Source organism: Schistocerca piceifrons, chromosome 3, assembly GCF_021461385.2.
Source record: "Schistocerca piceifrons isolate TAMUIC-IGC-003096 chromosome 3, iqSchPice1.1, whole genome shotgun sequence".
NCBI lineage: Eukaryota > Metazoa > Arthropoda > Insecta > Orthoptera > Acrididae > Schistocerca > Schistocerca piceifrons.
The window spans coordinates 394,963,585-394,985,587 of record NC_060140.1 but is presented as its reverse complement, the minus strand read 5'-3'; positions in this window follow the sequence as shown (position 1 = coordinate 394,985,587).

Below are 22,003 nucleotides of genomic sequence, written 5' to 3'. Positions count from 1 at the left end.
GATACTCTGCAAATCACATTTAAGTGCCTGGCACAGGGTTCATCGAACCACCTTCACAATTCTCTATTATTCCAATCTCGTATAGCGCACGGAAAGAACGAACACCTATATCTCTCCGTACGAGCTCTGATTTCCCGTATTTTATCGTGGTGATCGTTTCTCCCTATGTAGGTCAGTGTCAACAAAATATTTTCGCATTCCGAGGAGAAAGTTGCTGATTGGATCATTTCATATTTCAGTGATACTCTCTCCCATATTTCGCGATAATACTAAACGTGCTGCCCTTCTTTGAACTTTTTCGGTGTACTCCGTCAGTCCTATCTGGTAAGGATCCCAAACCGCGCAGCATTATTCTAAAAGAGGACGGACAAGCGTAGTACAAGCAGTCTCCTTAGTAGATCTGTTACATTTCCTAAGTGTCCTACCAATAAAACGCAGTCTTTGGTTTGAACTAAAAGACATGTAGTAACAATGATTTATCACTTGGTTTAGACAATAACAATGAAGTCAGGCGTCACCATTACGACTGAGGATACCTCAGCTGCAATGGCACGCAGTGGTTCATCTGATAACAAAATGGAAGGCTGCACGGTGGGATTGTATTTTCGTTCTAAATAATGGTATAGTAGCGATACCGGTGGTGGTCATATTAGTGTGGTTCAGGGATATGTTTTTGTTTGTGCCTGAAACAACCAGTTTTAATTTCGCAGAGCGCCAAGAGAAGTCCACTAATATAAAGCATAGGTATCAATGAGAGGAAGAAATTTCTGAGAACGTGCGTTTAGAGCACAGCATTATCTGATTGTGAAACACGGAGTGTGGGAAAACCGGAACACAAGAGAATCGAAGCGTTTGACATCTGGTGCTTCGGAAGAATTTTGAAAATTCGGTGGACGTATAGGGTAGGAATGAGAAGGTTCTCCGCAGGATATCAGCGATGAAAGGAATATGTGGGAAAAACTGACAAGAAGAAGGGACAGGATGATACGAAATCAGTTAAGACACCAGGGAATAACTTCCATAGTACTAGAGGGAGCTGTAGAGAGTAAAAAATGTAATGGAAGACATAGATTGGAATACAATCAACAATTAACTGAGGACGTAGGTTGAAATTGCTTTTCTGAGATGAGAAGGTTGGCACAGAAGAGGAATTCGTGATGGGCCACGTCAAACCAATCATAAGATTGATGTCTAAAAAAAATGGCTACACGTCTGCGACGTTGGAAACAAATTGAATACCCGTCCAGAGTTGCACCAGTTAGTGGACAACGTCGTCTGCTATCTCAACCCCCCTTGAAACTGACTTTGACTAACTTCAGATGCCTCACACTACCTTTATTTTTTCTCAAAAAACAATAAACAGCGGTGACTACCGTGTAGAATGGCGTCAACAAGGAAAGCTTTAGTCGAAATATGGATAAACTTTTCTATGTAGATAAAACTGAAACATGATTCAAACCATTTTCATCCAGCCACGATAATTTCTTGTTGCAATCTGAACGAAAATCACTACGGAATGAACAGATCGGACATGAAGATATGGAGTAAACTTTGAAACGCGTTGCGGTTAGCTACCAGAAGCGGTATTTCTGAATGCATGAAAAACTGTAAAAGCAGTATGATTAAGTCACAGACTTACTGAGTGCTACTGAAGGCTCGCCGGCCGATGTAGCCGAGCGGTTCTAGGCGCTTCGGTCCGGAACCGCTCTGCTGCTAAGGTCGTAGGTTGGAATACTGACTTGGGCACGAGTGTGTGTGATGTCCTTAGGTTAGTTAGGTTTACGTAGTTCTAAGTCTAGGGGACTGATGACTTCAGATGTCAAGTCCCATAGTGCTTAGAGGCATTTGAACCATTTTTTACTGAAGGCTCATTAACAGTATTATTGAAAAAAATGTTGAAAGTTTGCTTTCTGGTCCCTGGTTGTGCGATTTTTTTTAAGTGTTATGGAGAAGTAAATGCAGTTGGGATTGCATTTGACAAAATGCGCCTCTGATGATTTGTGTCGTACACATGCACTTGTCAGCTAAAAGATTATGGCCACCAACCTAATAGCCGGATAACAGTGGCGATGCGTCGTGGCATGAAAGCAATGTGGCCTTGGTAGCTCGCTGGACGGACGTGGCACCACATCTATACGCACAAGTCAGCTATTACCCGCAAATTCCAATGAGGCGGGCGATGAGCTCTGACGCCACGTTCAATCACATCCCAGATGTGTCCGATCGGGTTTAGATCTGGCGAGTTGGGGGGGGGGGGAGGGGGGCAGGGGGTCAGCACACCTACACACCTATTAGATCTCGATACTGTGTTCCTCAAACCACTCCATCACACTCCTGGTCTTGTGAGTGGTGCTTTATTTTGTTGAAAGATGCTAATGCCACCGGGAAACATGATCGTTTTGAAAAGGTGTACGTGGTCTGCAACCAGTGTACACTACTACCCTTTCGCTGTCATGGTGCCTTGAACGAGCTCCACTGCAGCCATGGATGCCCATGTGAATGTTCCCCAGAGCACAACGGCGCCGCCGCCAGCTTTCTCTGCCCCGCAGCACAGGTGTCAAGGAGCTGTTCTCCTGGAAGGCGACGGATTCGCGCCCTCCAATCGGCATCGTGAAGAAGGTACCGGGATTCATTAGACCAAGCAACGCTCTGCCACTGTGCCAACGTCCAGTGCCGATGGTCACGTGTCCATTCCAGTCGAGTTGGCGATATCATGATGTTAACATCGACACATGCATGGGTCGTCGTCTGCAGAGGCCCATCGTTAGGAGTGCTCGGTGCACCTTGTGTAATGAGGAGTGACTGCCCAACCCCATGACGTCTGGACATGTTTTCACCTTAGTTTCACTCACCACAGCACTCGTCGTACACCCGACAAGTCGTGCGATTTCCGAAATGTTCGTGCTGAGCCTCGGGCCATCACAATCTGCCCTCAGTCAAACTTAGATAGATCGTGCACATACCTCATTCTGCACACGAACAGCATGCTCACTGATACTACATGCACTATGACTGTGTCTAGCAGTCATTTCTCGCCACGTGACGTTGCTGTCCCCTGGACGGGTTTATATGTATAAAAAGGTCGGCGGTCACAATGCTCTGGTTGATCAATGCACTTCTCTTCAAGTTATTTGAGCAGATGTACCTCACTGCAGTTAAAAAAAAATTGTTCCACTTCATATTTACTGCCAATTCCTACATTAGCTTCTGCACTTCGATTCGTGCAGTTGTACGCTGAACACATTTTAGGCATTTTTAATTTGTATTTCTCTCAACAAATAACAAAGAAAAGTAGAACGATTTACCAAATAAAGCAGTTCACTTTCCATACAGATAAACAATCGACTGGCTCCTCAGTGTTCTGACAAGCGTCAATATGGTGGCCGTGTTAACGTTGGTTGCAGTAAGGAGCGCTGTAACTCGCATATTAACCTCTCTATGAAATTTAAACTACTTGGCAGGAAGTTAACATAATAAGCAAAATTTCGTGATTTCTTCTTTGTTGTCCAAATAAAAATATCACTTCAGACATTAAATGAAGCCAAAAATCTGCAACTGTAGGCAATACATCAACAATGGTAAGTGTATACTGGGGAGTTGTGGATTTACGCATCATCCGATAGGGCTGGATTAAATGACAGAAAATAAACATATGCAGGTATTACTTTTTAATCATACCTTAATGCGACTGAGGCATGGGTTGCACACAGCACACTTCTCCAAAACATCACAGCAGTAGCAGCAGCCAGCTCACGAAGGAAGTAAGAAAGCGAATTAAATAACAACTTAAATTCCAGTTTAAACCGAAACAGGAATCCAGACTCTAAATATGAAGGAAAAACAAGAAAACTAAAAGTTTTATATTTTTTCTCGTGGAACTAGTGCGCTACTACTGCAGTCATTAGAGGTTTCCATAACATAGTCCGAAAATCGCTTTTTGCTACACAAAAGTTAAAATACAAGGTATTTCAACTAACGTGCACATCTGAAGTCATCTTACTAATTACGCAAGGTGTAGGCAGGCAAGCAACAAGAATACACATCCTATTACACCTGGATAAAAACAACGACCTAGAACTCTCTGCATTAACGTCGGACTCTGTGTTCCTTCCTTATGATTATGTGACGGCCTAAGGTGACCCACTGCCTCGTTGGAATGACGAAACATTGCAGTTTCCTTATTGCATATACTTTGCGTTCTCTGATTAAAAGCCACCACAGAAAATGCTTTCGGAGGTTGAATCTGAGGGAAGGCCGCTTTCGAAACTTAGCTTCTAGAACTTGCGTCACTCTCTAATGGTCTGTGTCAACATTCTAGAGCCATTAAGAATGAAGTTCTTAACGCTTCATTTAGCAGCTTAGTATGGCACATGGCTTGCTCATTGTCCACTGAATTGCAATACTGGAGTGGTATGTCGTCAGAGAATTGATCTCCTGCAATTGGAGTTGTATAACTATCGTAGACTGCCATAAGTAAGTGTAAATTCCGGTAGTTATACCAGTAGCTATGGTGAGTTAAGGTCGTACCCCAGTTACCAGCACGTTGGGTGTGTTTCATTTCTATCGGGCGTTACCTCATAATGTTCGCTTTCTTTATGTATGCGATCAGTGTTTAGTATATTCCCCTACACACCAGAAGCGGCGAACTGTCCAGAAACTGAGTGAGGATATATATGAAGGCCAGGTACCTTATTAAACATTTTTTGTTCCACATAATTATCCTGTCTGTTACTTAAGAGTACACAGTATTTACAGCAAAAGTGAAACTGTGGATATTTCAATTAGGTTTTATTCGAGAATTGTTGATTTGTAACGTGAACAGAGGGATGTTCTATTAAAAATAAAATCAACAAGACAGATTTATCATAGAGAACTAGGAAATACTATTTCCTCAACAAAAAAGTAAAAAAAAAATATTAAACGTCGTTTCAATACTCCGTCTAACTTACGTAAAACATGTTTGTGTTATTCATAAATAACTTCCACATTTATCAGTAAAAGGAATCTTTTGCTTTTGGTCATGATGAAGAACATTCTATTGAGTACAAAATACATATATATGCTTGTGCATGTAAATTTGTATCAAAAGTAATTAGTTTGGTTACATAAAAGTGCTGAAGTTACGTGATTAACTAATTTTTATTACTTAGAAAATGCAATTTATGTTCTGTAAGAATATAAAATGCACAACAGAGTAATGGCAACGGCTTTGCCGCAGTGGATACACCGGTTCCCGTGAGACCACCGCAGTTAAGCGCTGTCGGTGTCTACATCTACATCTACATCCATACTCCGCAAGCCACCTGACGGTGTGTGGCGGAGGGTACCCTGAGTACCTCTATCGGTTCTCCCTTCTATTCCAGTCTCGTATTGTTCGTGGAAAGAAGGATTGTCGGTATGCTTCTGTGTGGGCTCTAATCTCTCTGATTTTATCCTCATGGTCTCTTCGCGAAATATACATAGGAGGGAGCAATATACTGCTTGACTCTTCGGTGAAGGTATGTTCTCGAAACTTTAACAAAAGCCCGTACCGAGCTACTGAGCGTCTCTCCTGCAGAGTCTTCCACTGGAGTTTATCTATCATCTCCGTAACGCTTTCGCGTGGTCGGCACTTGGATGGGTGACCATCCAGGCCGCCATGCGCTATTGCCATTTTTCGGGGTGCACTCAGCCTCGTGATGCCAATTGAGGAGCTACTCGACCGAATAGTAGCGGCTTCGGTCAAGAATATCATCATAACGACCGGGAGAGCGGTGTGCTGACCCCACGCCCTCCTATGCGCATCCTCCACTGAGGATGACACGGCAGTCGGATGGTCCCGCTAGGCCACTCGTGGCCTGAAGACGGAGTGCTTTGAGTACAACAAAATAATACTGAATGATATGCTGTTATAATTATGTGCAAAAAAAAAAAATTAACAAACAAAAAACAAAGACGCCATTGGGTCCCATATTCTCTCTTACAAATTCATTTACGTTCTTTCCCTACCAATACTATCGGTTGTCCTGAAATTTACTATGTTATTTATGTAGTGTACCAAAACTACCGAACTGTAGCTTTGATAGAGCAGAACGTTGCCTGTTATTTATGCTGGCTTATGAATCGAAGAAGCTACTTCTCCTTCAAGTAACTACTTAGATATTCTCGAGAGATTACGTCCCATTCCAAAGAGTCCGTATAAGAAGACGTCGGGCTCTACTGGGAATCGAAGACGGGTGCTACTTGCGTAGTCGGATACGCTGGTTGTTCACCTACATAGGAGGGCGTTTTTCAATGACAAGTAGAACAAAAATCCTCATGACGAGACTAAAATCCGTTGATTTCGCAACTGCTGATGCCGTTAACTAGGCAACGCAGCAGCGTTACATTTTTGTCATTACTCGATAAGTTAATTGTGAAGATGTGTGAAAAGTTGTATTTGCAAATAGGCCTTCATTTTGCATATGTAGGGTGAATCACCTAATAATTGCACCGCAAATATTGCGGAAATGGAAAGTGTTATTCATGTGCCGTTTTCACAGAATGTGCTGGTAGTAAAGGGCTGATATTGTCAGCGAAACATCATTGAATTATAGTTAATAAAGTAATTCCAAATCCAATTATAAATATGTTAATGTTAAATAGGTGAAATCTTTTTGCTAATCCTGCTACTAGGACTATTGCTCCAATTTCTCCTGTTAATGGTCAAGGTCTATAGTCTGTAATAATGCTTAGAAAGTGTAACTTTTGTAGAAACACAGGATTTATTAAATGGAACAATGCCTATTGACATTAGTAAACTAAAAGTATGGTAAATTAGAATGTCAGATGCGTTTGTTACAGGAATCTAGTGCGAGTCGTTAACGAGATAGCGTATTTTGAAACGTTCCCATACCGACACTTGTAAAATAATTTGATAGGACACACAGTAAAACGGAAGTGCTTACACTAATTAGGTGGACAGTGAGCAGTAACCAGACAACTGACCACCGCCCCACCGCCGCTTGTGTTCAAAATGACCATCGGCAGCTGCAATACCTCCAGTCTGGTATGGATCGACTGCTGAGAAAAAAAAAAAAGGTTCAAATGGCTCTGAGCACTATGGGACTTAACTGCTAAGGTCATCAGTCCCCTAGAACTTAGAACTACTTAAACCTTACTAACCTAAGGACATCACACACATCAATGCCCGAGGCAGGATTCCAACCTGCGACCGTAGCGGTCGCGCGGTTCCAGACTGTAGCGCCTAGAACCGGTCGGCCACATTGGCCGGCACTGCTGTACATGCGCTAACATTTCAGCGGAGATGTCCGAGCAGGCTGCAGTAACACATGGTTGCATATCATTGGGTATAATGGATATGTCCTTGTAGACAGTGTCTTTCACCTTTCCCCAGGCGTCAAATCCGGGGAACACTTCGGCCAAGGTACAGTCCTCTGCGTCGAAGCCAACTATTTGTAAACAATTCGTGAAGACATGCTGCACTCCTTTGTGTACTATGGGCAGAACAGCCGTCATGTTGGTACCACAGGTTCCTCCTAGTCTGCAGAGGAAGGTCTTCTAGCATCCGTGGAAAATCGTCTGTTAGGAGGCTGCAATAACTGTGCGCGTTCAGTGATCCGTCTATGAAAATCGGGCCTATGAACTGCCTGCTAAAAGTGGCTTCCTCACTAAACAAGGTACATGATACATCTGGAGTATCCTGTCTAAGAACATGTCCAGAAGTTAACACGATTCTCATAATCGTTTTCATGTAGCTTTTGATGGAGGGAGATATGACAGGGACGGAACCTATGTCGACAGAGAATGCGTAGGACATTTGCCTGGCTTATGCCACTTTTTGGTGCGACTGCGCGGGAGCTAACGTGAGGATCAATTGCAACAACAGCAACAATATTAATTTCCCCCTGTTCTGTCGTCACTTGTTTCCTTCTGTTACGTTGTCTAGGTGTTACACTACTACTTTCATGGAAGTAGTTGAAGAGGTTGATAAATAATTGCCGATATCGTTGACGTCTATTGGGATATCTTGCTGCATACACCCTGCAAGTACGAACTGCATTCTTCCTACACTCTCCATGCACCATGAGCACGTCAGTTTTTTCTGCATTGGTAAATCCCATCGTCCACTCACGACCTACTGCGTGGACTGTCACACATTAACTGACTAGCAAGTTGCAGTGCACTCAAGGAACACGAAAGCACACCGTAAGCAAATTTAACAACATCGTAGCAACTAAGCAGTTTGAATGGCACAAACAAGTGTCGGGGTGGAAATTTTTGTAAATACGATATCTCGTAAACGAATCGCGCTAGAATCCAGCAACAAACTCCAATCACATTATAATTTAACCTACTTTTAGTTTGTTAATGACAATATGCATTGTTCCATTTTTACAACGTGCATGTTTGCAAAAAAATACAAAAAATGGTTCAAATGGCTCTGAGCACTATGGGACTTAACATCTATGGTCATCAGTCCCCTAGAACTTAGAACTACTTAAACCTAACTAAGGACATCACACAACACCCAGTCATCACGAGGCAGAGAAAAAAAAATACACTTTATAAGTATACAGGGTGTTACAAAAAGGTACGGCCAAACTTTCAGAAAACATTCCTCACACAAAAATAAAGAAAAGATGTTATGTGGACATGTGTCCGGAAGCGCTTAATTTCCATGTTGGAGCTCATTTTAGTTTCGTCAGTATGTACTGTACTTCCTCGATTCACCGCCAGTTGGCCCAATTGAAGGAAGGTAATGTTGACTTCGGTGCTTGTGTTGACATGCGACTCATTGCTCTACAGTACTAGCATCAAGCACATCAGTTCGTAGCATCAACAGGTTAGTGTTAATCACGAACGTGGTTTTGCAGTCAGTGCAATGTTTACAAATGCGGAGTTGGCAGATGCCCATTTGATGTATGGATTAGCACGGGGCAATAGCCGTGGCGCGGTATGTTTGTATCGAGACAGATTTCCAGAAGGAAGACGTTCGAAGCAATTGATCGGCGTCTTAGGGAGCACGCCTCTGACTCGCGACTGTGGAAGACCTGGAACGACGAGGACACCTGCAATGGACGAGGCAGTTCTCAGTGCAGTTGACGATAACCCTAATGTCAGCGTCAGAAAAGTTGCTGCTGTACAAGGTAACGTTGACCACGTCACTGTATGGAGAGTGCTACGGGAGATCCAGTTGTGTCCGTACCATGTACAGCGTGTGCAGGCACTATCAGCAGCTGATTGGCCTCCACGGGTACACTTCTGCGAATGGTTCATCCAACAATGTGTCGATCCTCATTTCAGTGCAAATGTTCTCTTTACGGATGAGGCTTCATTCCAACGTGATCAAATTGTAAATTTTCACAATTAACATGTGTGGGCTGACGAGAGTCCACACACAATTGTGCAATCACGTCATCAACACAGATTTTCCGTGAACGTTTGGGCAGGCATTGTTGGTGATGTCTTGATTGGGCCCCATGTTCTTCCACCTACGCTCAATGGAGCGCGTTATCATGATTTCATACGGAATACTCTACCTGTGCTGCTAGAACATGTGCCTTTACAAGTAAGACACAACATGTGGTTCATGCACGATGGAGCTCCTGCACATTTCAGTCGAAGTGTTCGTACGCTTCTCAACAACAGATTCGGTGACCGATGGATTGGTAGAGGCGGAACCAATTCCATGGCCTCCACGCTCTCCTGACCTCAACCCTTTTGACTTTCGTTTATGGGGGCGTTTGAAAGCTCTTGTCTACGCAACCCCGGTACCAAATGTAGAGACTCTTCGTGCTCGTATTGTGGACGGCTGTGATACAATACGCGATTCTCCAGGGCTGCATCAGCGCATCAGGGATTCCATGCGACGGAGGGTGGATGCATGTATCCTCGGTAACGGAGGACATTTTGAACATTTCCTGTAACAAAGTGTTTGAAGTCACGCTGATACGTTCTGTTGCTGTGTGTTTCCATTCCATGATTAATGTGATTTGAAGAGAATAAAACGAGCTCTAACATGGAAAGTAAGCGTTTCCGGACACGTGTCCACATAACATATTTTCTTTCTTTGTGTATGAGGAATGTTTCCTGTAAGTTTGGCAGTACCTTTTTGTAACACCCTGTATACCAATCTGTTTATTGACTAAGAATATGAGCCCCTGATTACCAGTCCATTCTGTGAATACCGCACATCAACAGCAATTTTCATTTCAACAGTATTTGCGATGCAAGTTTTAGGTGATTCAGCCTGTGTAAACTAAATTTAAATTATTCGTAAACCAAAAGAGGCGGAGTGTTAAGGGGAAAAATAACACTGTTTTTTACTCCTTCGGTATAATGAATGAACAAAGGAAGTAGAATTAATGTAGGAATTGAAAGTCGTATGTTTTTACTCAGTTGTAGCTTTTCAGATTTGTAAGTTTACGTTTTATACTGAGACTAATATTCAGTGTAAGATTTCTACTTTGAGTTCCTATCTGAGTTACTTTTCAGAAGAGAGTTTTTGCTCTTTCACCACAATAAAACCTTTAATCTGATTGTGTATGCAATGGAACTTTATGCCTACTAGCGGCTGTAGGTAATGATTACTTCTGCTGCATATGAAGCTTTTGTGTTCTAAGTATCTATGTATGGAATTGTTATGAACACGTATCTGACCTCTCACACATGAATAATCTCAATATTTTGATCTCTAACGAAAAAACATTGACACAGGCACTGACATCAGAACATATTCTGAATAGGAAATCACTGTGTGTACTGAATGCATAAAACAATGTTCAGTTGTGGCCCTAATTATCAATTTGTTTTACATGCACTAAAAACGTACAAACTGCTTTTCCTACTGGCTGCCAACCTGTAATAAATCAGGCTGCTCGTTGACACAATACAAGATCTTGCTCCAGCTTGACATATATTTAACAGTCGGATCTTGAGAATTGCAATGAGTTTCCAAAATATTTTTCATTTAAAAGTTATGAACTGGAATTAGGACGCAGGAATTCAATTTCGAATTATAAAAAAAAAAAAAAAATCACACTTCAGGTTTGTGTTTCAATCAGCGAAATTAAAAAGGTGTAATCAAGATTCATCATTGTTGCTATGATGTCAACACCAAACACAAACCACTTAACATTTATACCTTAGACGAAACTTCAAACAGTCATACAATTAGCTCTTTGAACAAAATTTAAATTTAGCATTTTAAGAGTGTAAGCGGTAAAGGTTCCCAGCTCTTGGTCTTGCGGTAGCGTTCTCGCTTCCCGCGCATGGGGTCTCGTGTTCGATTCCCGGCGGGGTCAGGGAAATTTCCTGCCTCGAAATGACTGGTTGTTGTTTGTCGTCTTCTTCATCATCAAAATTCATCCCCATTAGGTCGGAAGAAGGCAATGGAAAACTACCTCCACTAGGACCTTGCCTAGTACAGCGGTGCGGGTCTCCCGCATCGTCCCCTACGCTCCTCGATGTATGGGACATCATCATCAAGGGGTAAAGAGTTAAATATCCTTCATTACCCTTGTCAGATCTGGAGCGCTCCTACTGTTCCAACGACTGACGAGAAAGTAACTTTATGCGAATCAACAAACGTGACGTCGAGTTTCAGAGGCGAGAAGTGGCCAGTCATGAAAATAATTGTGACTTTGAATGGAAAATCATGAAAAAATATGCGGATGTAGTTATAGAAGCTAATAATAGCAGAAGGGGCTAACCTCTCCGAATCAAATTGTTCCACTATCTATATTTCAATCACTGAAGCATAATAAATCATTTTTATGACTTAATGACACGTCAAGCCTAAGTTTACAACCGTCGTACTTGAATAATATCCGAAAGCTAACCATAATCAAGAAATGACAGTACATCTCCTGAGTACGAAGTTAAAAGAGATATAGAACAAGCAAAGTTAATACAAAAAAAAAAAGCATTTGGCCTACACCAATCACCTAAATACGTAACTACAAATACATGAAACAGAAGGCACATGTTAAAAAAATAACGTAACCAGAAAATCCCTTTTGCAATAACGAAACAGTTGAAGGGGAAATAATTGCACCTGTCTGCCACTCATGTTTGGCGTTCCCTCTACGAGCTGATGGTAAAACTGTTGCAGGAATCATTTGTTAAGAACAGTTATCAGTGCCCAAACACGATGTCGCTTACTCCAAACGAAATAGATCCGTCACCGTGCAGGATTTGTTTTGGAGACATCGTTGGGTTTCGTCATGTAGCTAAGATCGTATACAGCTCAGTAGTGTTTACTTTAGGGGAATATGTTACCAGTCTACGACGAATATATGCTGTATTTCGGAAGGTAGTGCATAATCTTGATTTGACGCTTTATACTATCTTCATATCCCCATCTACATGATTACTCTGCAATTCACAGTTACGTGCCTCGCAGAGAGTTCATCGAACCACCTTCAAGCTATTTCTCTACCGCACCACTCTCGAACGGCACGCAGGAAAAACGAGCACTTAAATCTTTCAGTTCGAAGTGTGATTCTCTTATTTTATTATGATGATCATTTCTCTTTATGTAGGCTGACGCCAAAAAATATTTTCGCAATCAGAGGAGAAAGGTGGCGATTGAAATTTTTATGAGAGGATCCTTCCTAAAGAAAAACGCCTTTGTTTTAATTATTGGCAATCCACTTTGCGTATCATATCCGTGGTACTCTCTTCCCTATTTCGCGATAATACAAAACGAACTGTACTTCTTTGAACCTTGTCGATATCCTCCGTCAATTCTATCTGATGTGGTTTCCGCACCGGACAGCAATACACCAGACAATCGTAGTACAGCCAGTTTCTTTAATATACATGTTGCATTTTCTAAGAATTTTGCCAACAAATCGCAGTCTTTGGTTCGATTTCCCCACTATATTATCTACGTGATCGTCCCGATTTAAGCTATTCGTAATTGTAATTCGTAAGTATTTAGCTGAATTTACTGCCTTTAGATTTGTGTGATTTATCGTGTAACCGAAATTTAGTAGATTCTTTCACTACTCATGTCGATGACCTCACACTTTTCATTATTTAGGGTCAATTGTCACTTTTCGCACCGTACATATATCTTGTCTACATTATTTTGCAATTGGTTTTGATCATCTGATAACTTTAGCACGCGTTATGAAAGCATCATCTGGAAATAATGTAAGAGGGCTGCTCAGGTTGTTTCCTAGTGTCCTTTCTGAAAGGAAATCACGAATCTAGTCACACAACTAAAGCGATAGTCTATAGGCACGCAATTTAATTGGAAGTCGCTTCTGAGGAACGGTGTCAAAGGTCTTCTGAAAATCTAAAAGTATGGAATCAGTTTGACATCCCCTGTCGATAGGACTCATTACTTCGTGAAAGTAGAGGTAGTTGGGTTTCACAATAACGATATTTTCTGAATCCTTGTTGAGTAATTGTCAACAAATCTTCAAACAACTTAGGGCAATGCAGTCGTGTAACATTTTCAACAATCGCCAGTATATCGACTGATAACAATCCATCAACTTCAAGGAGCAAATGAAACTAGTGATCGCTGTTCATGGCAATTTAAATCCTCAGTGAGTGGGCTTATGTCAAGTGTCGCACTACAGTGATGTTCGTCGAAGTTGTTAGAAACGATAATGAAACATAGGGTTGAATCGTCGTATGAAAATGACGGCCTGTTACAGGTCGGGCAAGTGGGCTTCCGAAAAGGCGGCGGTATCTACGAAAAAACTGCTCAACTTAGAGATGACTAGCTTTTCCTGAGCAACAGGAAATTCCTATTGGCGGTTTATGCTGATATTGAGAGCGTATATGATGCAGCAGTGGACCTATGGTTACTGGCTAAGAAGATGGAGCGACCCAGTGTCCATAAAAACCTCATTGACAATATCATTTGTCAACTTAAAGGCAGAGAAGTCTGAATGAAAGTTGGTAATAGCAGCGTCGGACAAAGAAGGACGGATAAGGGAATCGCTCAATGATCAATTTCTTCATCACTACTGTTTAATATCTGCACCGCAGATATAAAGATCATTTTTAACAGAAATATCAACATACAAAAATGCGCTGATTTGTATGTACACACAAGAAGTTACAGCCTACCAGAAGGACAGCGTAGAGTGGATGCAGCTATGACTACACTCCGATACTGGCTGGAGGAAAATGATCTAACCATTTCACAGAACGAGACTGCCACAAGCATCTACACCAGACCCAGGATGCATGAGGTTTCGTCTACGACACAAGAATGAATGTTCTCATGATGAAACTAGTGGTGAAATTGAAACGTCCCCTTTGAACAATTTATACACGAGACTTCCCCTTAGAACAATTATACACGACTGTGCTTAACCTGACACACAATGTTTTTAGCGCAACGCAATCTGACTTTCAAGATTCCCTACTAAAGAATGGCCCTGACTAACGTTAAACTATACCTTTCGCAAATCACTTACCTCACAAAAATCTCCGCTGCTCAAGCTACTGCAATACAGCGAGCGCCACTACTGCCAGCTAAATAGAAGATTCAAACTATGGAAGGCACTAACTACTGATAGGGATAGTTAGCAAATGAAAGATATTAATAGAGAACAAACAATGTATTTACCTTGATATCATCATGTATAAATATACCAGTTCATGACAAATTACAAATCTCCGCCATCTCTCTCCCCACATCCACCACTGCTGGCGGCTCACCTCCAACTGCCCAACGCTACGCGCTGTTCACAGCCAGCTGCCTAACACTACAATGGCGAGTATTACAACAATGCAAAGCAGCCACAGACTGCACACAGCACAGCCAGTGATTTTCATATTGAGCGCTACGTTACCGATGAAAAAACCTAAACAGCCTACTTACATAGCCCCCATGCTTCCCACAAAAATTTTTTACAAATAGGATTGGGCAGTGGCCAATACAGAATTGAAAAAAATTTTTCATAATTACAATAACAAAGAAATCAAATGCACACACTTATTGATACAACGTTGGTCAAAAGCTAAAAATTTCTCACAGTCCATAAAGACAGTCCACATTGTTCATCACAGTAAAATAGTGTTTTTCTCAAAGTCTGAGCAGTAGAAGAAAATGCACACAGAAGTAGTGGATTTCCATGCAGTCTTGAAGAAGTAGTGTTGTCCTTCCAACGGAAAGTCAGTGCTGACTCTCGACATGCTGACAGGTAATGGGCCACAACAGAGCAAACCCACTGCAGAGTCAGTCGAAGTTTTGATGAATATTGGTAAGTAGGTCATCACAGAGCAGACCCACTGGAGTCCTGGTAGAGATTGTGATATTGGTGGGCCACCAGAGGTGCAAACCCACTGCAGTCCTTGTAGAAATAATGGCATGGTGGGTCATCAAAGATGTAGACCTACTGTAGTCCTTGTAGACACGGCCAGCAGCCATCTGTTGCGACTGTGCAGGTGCACAATCACCATCGAAGAGTCTTGCGGAGAATATAGCAAGTCCATAAACCACCCCTTGTCCACTCACAAAAAATTTGTTTGACATGTCCTTAGAACCAGCAATGCTGTTATCCAGTCCCTTGCGGAATTATTAACACATGTGCAAACACTAACAGTCCCAACTTCTCACATATTGTCCATATACTATGACCAACAGAAACGTGTGCAGTGAAATGGAACTTACAAGTTAATAATATCATGAACTGGTGACAATTACAATTTTATAACAGAAGAATACAATAACAAAGGTACAAAATACATCATTAAAGAACATAACAATACAGATAACATTTGTAGTAAAACAGGCGTTACAAAAGAATAGAAATAGACATATACGTCAGTGTTACAGGAATTATGACATGAGTACATACATAAAAGATCACAATAACTTTTGAAACATCAACTTCACACATTAGCATTAACACAAAACAGAGTAAATAATGTCTAAACATCTTTACAAAGTAAATAACATATTATTAATGCCAATTATATTCGAGGATAACAGTATTCCTCATCATAGTGAATGTAGCTTAATATTAAAAGAAGAAAAAATTCTATGAAACTACACAGAGACAGGAAGAAAACAAATACTCAAGGGTACACAAACACATAGTGGGATAACACAAAAGGAAAGGACAGGGTTCGTTTTCAGTGTAACATTTGGTACTGCAGTCCATCCCAAAACTTCATTCTATAGATCTTTCGTCTTATTTCAACCTTTGCTTCCACCAAAAAAATCTTATCCAAGCATGCTTTCTGTATTCTGTTCATATTTCTTTCAAAATAATTATTTCTGATTGTACAATACTCATTTGGGCCCAAATCCTTTTTATATAACTTCGCAATGCATTCTTTACCTATTCTCCATAGTCAGTTTCTCATATAGTCTACCCCCTCTTAAGCTAACTTAAATCTACTGAGCTCAGATGCTAAACTAAGGGACGAGGCAATGCAGCAGCACGTAAAACAATTATTATAAACAGCAATGAAAAAAAATGGAAAATTGCAAAGCAAGCTACAGTATAAATTAGCAAAAGTCAAATTCAATAACACTATGCCTGGCAAACAGCAGCAACTTATACCTAAACATGACATAGCGCAAACAGAAAAAATATTACACTAAAATGGCCATGTCTAATACCTATGTCACATCTTAACATTAGAGTGATGCATCACAATTTATTCTACAAAAGAAATTACCAAGTACTTGAAAAGAAAATTATGAATGCAGTTACTGGTATTAGTCCCTTCTTATTGTTCTCTCCATTCCAAGAGCTCCTTTTTTTTTTTAAAGAATGTGGATCATAAAATAATTATTTAATAAATCTGTTGACAGAAAGTGTTCACATTAGCAAATGCATTTAATTTTATTTTATGAAACCAATGCTGCAACACAGCTGGAAAACAGATGTCAAATGAAATAAGCAATTACGCAAACCAAAGCATAAAAATATCATTCAATAGTCATGTGACATTTCATAAGTTAGTAGAAATTCTCTCAACTCTCGTAGAAAGACGCTTGTCGTAATCAGGTGTGCAGATGTACGAATATTTGCCATCAATTCATAAGCATTTCAGTAATTAGCACAAAGTGCGAGTAATCATATGTTTTCAAGTAACGAGGGTGTCGCATTAGCGATGAAAGGCACACCCTAATGGCTTGTTCTCCAGGTGTTTGACACGTCCCACGTCCCCTTTTTTTTTCTACCTGTGCCGCTGAAAAGGGCTCGCAATAATGGCTTTTTCTCCAGGCGTCTGACACAGCTGGGTGCCCGCGACGCATTACGTGCAGGTGGTCACTTAACTTTCTTACGGAAATATTTACCGCTACAGTGACAGCCTCACATAAAAATATTTCACAGGTCAAGAATTACCGTTGCAAATCTGTAGAAACAAAATCCTATGAATATAACAGTGTCCAAAAAATGTTCAGTGGCATTGTGATACATTCACACATGATTCACACATGTCATAACTCTTAAAGTACGATTCTTGGTTTCCAACATCCTTTTTCACAAGTCAAGAGTCCCTACCCACTATTCATTACTCCTTACCTTATTACACATATACGTATCCATCGACACTCGTCAATATTTCGTCATTATAAATATGAAGCATAATCAAATAACTCATATAGCCTCAGCCTATTAATCGTAAACATACCTCAGCAGCATAATACACATCGTCGTCGTAAAAATAACATCATAACACCTCGGTCAAATCTCAAAATCGTCGTAGCTTCCTCCAATAATTAAAAAAATTCTCTGCTCATGTCAAAAGTGTCATCTGCCTCAAACGTACTTTAAAAATCATAATCCCTTTACCAAATACATCATTCAAAGCTCTCATAGTATCACAATGGTTCCAAAAAAAATATGAAGAGTTCACACAGTACAGACAAAATACAATTTCGTAAGTGTGAAGTTATCCAACGGTGTAATTACGTAAACATGTGTCACTGATGTAGTAAAAAATAAATGTTTGTCTCTCTCAGTTAAATGATCAGATAGCTGTGTAAATTGTGTGTTAGAGAAATATGGTACCGATGTGTAAAGTTGTATAAGCAAATACCATATTAGCTAGGGTTCCTTGTGGTTGCCACACACATGGTACACAAAGTAGGCGTGTACCCCCCTGAGGATTAATGTAATTATACCCTCAGGTGTTACAGATTACAGCAATGCAATGAAATGTATCACGGAAAACTTTCTTTGTAATTCAAAAATCTTTAAAAATAAATGTTTTAAGTACAAAATTAATCACTCAAATACGTGTCCTGTAGCGCTAAATATGCGTCTTGCTGTAAGATAATCTCTGGGAAGTGTCGTAGTTATTGTCCTCCGAAAGCTAAGTTCTGCAGAAGTCAATGTACTTACCTCATGATACACAAAAGTGAAATGCTTTGCGTATAGATAACTTAGTTATTACGCTTATTGTTGTGATGAAGAAATTACTGTGCTGTAACGTATTGTTGTCCTACGGAAAAGGCTGTCTCCTTGTAGCAATAGCACAAAAGTCACCACTAAAACATGTCTCACTTTATAGAAGAATTCAGAAAAAACTGTGCAGATATAAGACAGATACACCGCAAAAGTAACATTGTAAATTGTCACTCATTAGTGGCGTCGTGATAAAAATCGTGTAGCTGTCACATAAACTAACCTCTGTGTCATCTGGTATCTCTCAGAAAGCACTTTAAATTCAGAATGTATTTTCAGGTAACCAAAATGTTGCATTAAAATCTCATTAGCAGTACTGGTAAATGTTCTAAGTATGTAAGCCTTATAGTCGTTCCATAATCGTGCAACTAACAAGCAAGAATGTACACACACAATAACACTGTGACGTCTGTTCACTATAGCAATGCATTCGTCATTTCTGTTTAAGTAAGTTCTCTTGGTTCTGGATTGGATATTTAACTTCAAACATTGTTGCATGTTAACAGATTCTTAAGTCTGACAAAGCATACTAGAAATGTGAAGCGAAACGTTTTATGGCAAAGACAAAGTTAAAAAGCAGATTATCTCCCAATAAATGGTTTTACATGTGAAATGTGGTGTAGCCCTTTACTCTTCCTAGCACGCAGAGTTTCAACTTTAACGCAATTATCATGTGGTATACGTCGGTAAAGAATACTGGAATTTTGCTCAAGGTTAGCGTCAATGTTATTTTTCCCTGAGCCAGCGGGCGCACGCGGCTGCCTGCGGTGTGAGTCATTGTCTGTTTCTTTGTTGGCGCGCGCCGTTACTGGGATTAGGAGGCCTAACTTCCACAAATTCGCCTTGCCCAGAGGGCCCAGCTCTGTTTAAAGCTCGCCAGTTCTGATGGAATTCAGGTCTGTCGTTATGTCGGTAGTTGACATAGTTTCTTGTTTGTCGGTCATGTGGTGGAGAATTTCTCCCGGAATCGTAATTGCGTGGTGGACCGTTGCGTCTGAAGTTATTCTGTCTCCCCTGATAATATTTATTTTGGTTCCCATATTGTCTGTTTCTCTGATTGTCTCTGTGATCTTTCCCTGTAGTTATTACTACTCTGCCAACGGTTGTCATACGGGTGTTGTCTATTTTGGTCACGATTTGTGTTGTGAGAATAGCCTTGTCGTGTCCAGTTATTACTTCTTTCATCGCGGATTTGCGACGGATGTGACCTGTAATTGTTGTGTTCCTGGTTTCGCGTTCCGCGATTGTCAGTGTCAATTTCTAATTCTTGTAACAGTCCCTGAAAAGCTTCAATGTCGTCTTTGCAACGTCCTGCTAAAATAATATGTCGTAAATGTTTAGGCAGTTTGATTAAGCAAATGCGGATGAGTTCTGAGGGGCTGTATGGATTTGACAGGTATTGATTCTTGTGCAACATGTCTTCAAAATATTTCACAAGACTGGAAAATTCAGATTGTTCGAAGTGTTTCATCATTATGATACCATGTTTTACGCGGTCTTGTGTGGCTTGAGACCAATACGCTGAGAGGAAGGCATGGTAAAACTCTCCTTCACTGTGGCAATCGTGAATGACCGATCGCATTCTTACAGCTGGTTCATTCTCTAAGTAGCCACACATAAATTCTAATCTGTGTTCCAACGACCAGTTGGGAGGAAAACAATGAAAGAATTGATGGAGCCATGCTTGTGGATGAATGTCGTTGCCAGAATTCTTAAATGTTTTGAATTTACGTGTAGTAATGAACAGCTTATAGTCAAAATCATCATGTCGGCGAGTCGCATATCGGTCATTGTTAGGTCGTGTCGGCCGTTCCATCTCAAAATTCGGTGCACATTGCCAATTTCTTTCATAACTTCCGAAATGCCCTGTGTTATTATTTTGCGGCTTTTCCGTATTTCTAAGTCCCTCTTCCCGTATTGGAGCGCGAGTGTCCTCTGAAATACGTAATTCTTGTACTACTTGTGCCAGCTGATCTTGCACTTCCCGGATTTCTCTTTTGTACTGTGTATTGATTTGATTTTGATTTTGTTTGAATTTTCTAATTTGTTCATACTCTTCAGTGTCCATGAAAGCTACAGGTGTTGTGTCATTCAGATCATCATCTACCTTTGTAGATAAGTTAGTGAACTGATCTGAAAGTTCGGCTACTTTATCCGATAGTGAAATCATTTCCTCTCTATGTTTTTCTGAACCAAGTTTCAGAGTGTCCATTTGTGTTGCAATCGTGTCTACTGTGACCTTTAAGTTTTCCTGAGTTTTTGCAAGTTGCATAACCGTATCGGTAGATGCAACTGAGTCAAATTTTGCTTGCAAGGTCTCATGATTTTCATGAACAATAGTTTGCAGTTCTTTTATAGCTGCTTCGTGATTCTGTAGTGCATTTTCATGACGCGAAAAAATAGGTTGGAAATGCTCACAAATTTGTGTTTTTACGTCATTACAGACTTTTTGACATTTCGATTCAATGTGATGTAACTCAGCAGTTAAATCTTCACGTGTTTGTTCAAGTGTGGTGTCTAACTTTTGAAGATTTTGTTCCATTGTGTCTAACTTTTTAAGATTTTGTTCCACTGTGTCTAACTTTTTAAGCTTTTGCTGTGTTTGTCTCTGATTTTGTTCCATTTGTTGCATTAATTGCAATAATAATGTATTAGTGTCTGGAATCTGTTTCTCTACGCTTTTCGGCAGTGCATTTGCACCGGAAACATTCACATTTTGACAAGCAGAAAATGTGTCTTGACTTATTTGAGAAAACGGTGATGACCCAAAACCTGAATCTACAGTATTTGCGAAATTGTGTCCTGTCATTTCGGATTCCTGAGGCGAGCTGTTGCCGACCGATCGATCGATAATGCTTCCCTGTTCACTACCTGTTTCACTGTCTACACCATTGTTTGCCGCCCGCTCCATTTCCCTATGCACGATTACCAAATTACTACTTTGAACATCAGTTAATTCATTACTCTGCGGCGCTAACACACTGCCTTCGTCTTCACTGTCATTTCTCAGTTTACTTTGGAGCCTAGTATTACGTTTTTCACACGCCATTATTGTCACAGTATTTCACACGACAACACAGAAAAACACAATTTGAAGAGCAAAATAAAATAACGTAGCAATGGAAATAATGTCTAGTTAATTGCAGCTGCGAAATACTTGGTGCAAATCTACATGCATGCCACAACTGTTTTACTCTACAACAATGAAAAACTACAACTACAAAAGAGATTCTCTCTACAATTACGCGCTAGCAATAAACAAAATCTACACTAATTACACAAACTACAAGAAAAATCAGAAGATTCCAGTGAGGTATCCTAGGCTAAGGGTCGACATATGAAACATCCCCTTTGAACAATTTATATAGGACTGTGCTTAACCTGACACACAATGTTTTTAGCGCAACGCAATCTGACTTTCAAAATTCCCTACTAAAGAATGGCCCTGACTAACGTTAAACTATACCTTTCGCAAATCACTTACCTCACAAAAATCTCCGCTGCTCAAGCTACTGCAATACAGCGAGCGCCACTACTGCCAGCTAAATAGAAGATTCAAACTATGGAAGGCACTAACTACTGATAGGGATAGTTAGCAAATGAAAGATATTAATAGAGAACAAACA